Source organism: Fukomys damarensis, unplaced genomic scaffold (assembly GCF_012274545.1).
Source record: "Fukomys damarensis isolate Sample0158 unplaced genomic scaffold, DMR_v1.0_HiC HiC_scaffold_30, whole genome shotgun sequence".
Taxonomy (NCBI): domain Eukaryota; kingdom Metazoa; phylum Chordata; class Mammalia; order Rodentia; family Bathyergidae; genus Fukomys; species Fukomys damarensis.
The window spans coordinates 68,280,141-68,281,614 of record NW_022900942.1 but is presented as its reverse complement, the minus strand read 5'-3'; positions in this window follow the sequence as shown (position 1 = coordinate 68,281,614).

Below are 1,474 nucleotides of genomic sequence, written 5' to 3'. Positions count from 1 at the left end.
GCAGGTCTCCCCAAGAAACAAGATTTTGGCTGTGTGCAGCTAGGAGCAAGTCTGTGGGGGAATTCCTATAACTAACATATAAAATATATCAATATATAATAGAAAACCAATATTTTTCAATGATGGCAACCGTAAAGATTTGTAACACGTGACTAATAACAATTTTCTTCTTAAACTGTTGTTAATAAATTTCAATCAGCCATGCTACAGGACAGGCTGAGTAATTAATTCCTTTCTATTCTTTCCATGGAAAACAGGACAGGCGCTGTGAATGCAGCTCAGGGGTACAGCACAATTCCAGTATGCCTCAAGCCCTGGATTCCAGCCCCAACGCCAAAAAAACCAAACCAACCAAAACCAAAGCAATGTAAAAAAACCACTGTCATTCAAAGATACAAAGCCCCCCCACAAAAGGGTTCTAAGACTAAAAAACAAGTACTGTTATTTTTGTTTTGTAACGCAATTTTTAGCATCTTAAAATGTATAGCTGTGACTGTTCTTATTCTAAATGATTGACCTTTATATCTAATTTGTACTTTGTATTTTCTTAGAGAGGGCCCCTAAGTCGTCTAAACTTTTGGACCTAGGAATTACTGAAGCTGTGACACAGGATGACAAATGTCCACACCAACAACGTTGTTATTTGTAGGTGGGCAGGGCTGTGGGCCACCAGCCTGGAGAAGGCCCTGAGATGTGAGTGGCTGGGAAGAGAGGCAGGGCTGATTGTAGGGAACCTGCAGGGCCTGGTGGGAGCACCTCTCAGGAGGGGCTTGGCGGCAGCTGGTCCAGGATGCCACACTGGATCCAGGGTCTAGGGGAGCAGGGTACAGACAATGACCTTGTGGGAGGCCCCACTTTGAGCATCCAGGTCCCAGCCCTCACCTGGAGTGCCCACCATAGACAGCAGAGGGCCTGGCAGGCCAGAGGGTGGGAACTGGGGGCCTAGCTGCTGTTGGGCACCCCCCTGGGGTCTCGCTGCCCTTCTTCCTAGCTGGGCTGTCCACCTAAGGCCGTGTGCTCTCCGGGCAGCCCCGTGAGCCACCAACACTTGGGTCCCTCGCTCACCAACCACCTGGCAAGATTCCCCAAAGGAGCTGAGTCCAGGCTTCCCGACCAAATTTCTGATGGCGGGACCTTTATTTCACGCCTCCTCTTTTAAAAAAAGCTTTGCTATTATCAGCGAGAGGACGTCACCAGGAATCCTTCCCACTTCTGAGACCAGGAGAGCCGCATAGAGACTCTGCCGGCTGCCTGAGCGAAGCGTGCGCTGGAGAACTTAGCCGACCTTTCTGTTTCTTTAGATGTGAATGCGAAAACCACACAGCCCAGGACCCGACCCCAAGGGCTCTCCCGGGCAGCGAGGGCCCTGGGTCCCTTCTTCCTCTCCCCCTAAGGTGCGCACCCCTGGGAGCCCTCCCGGGGCCCCGCCCTCCAGGAAGACCAGGGCGGCGCGTGAACTGCGGCGCCCTCAGCG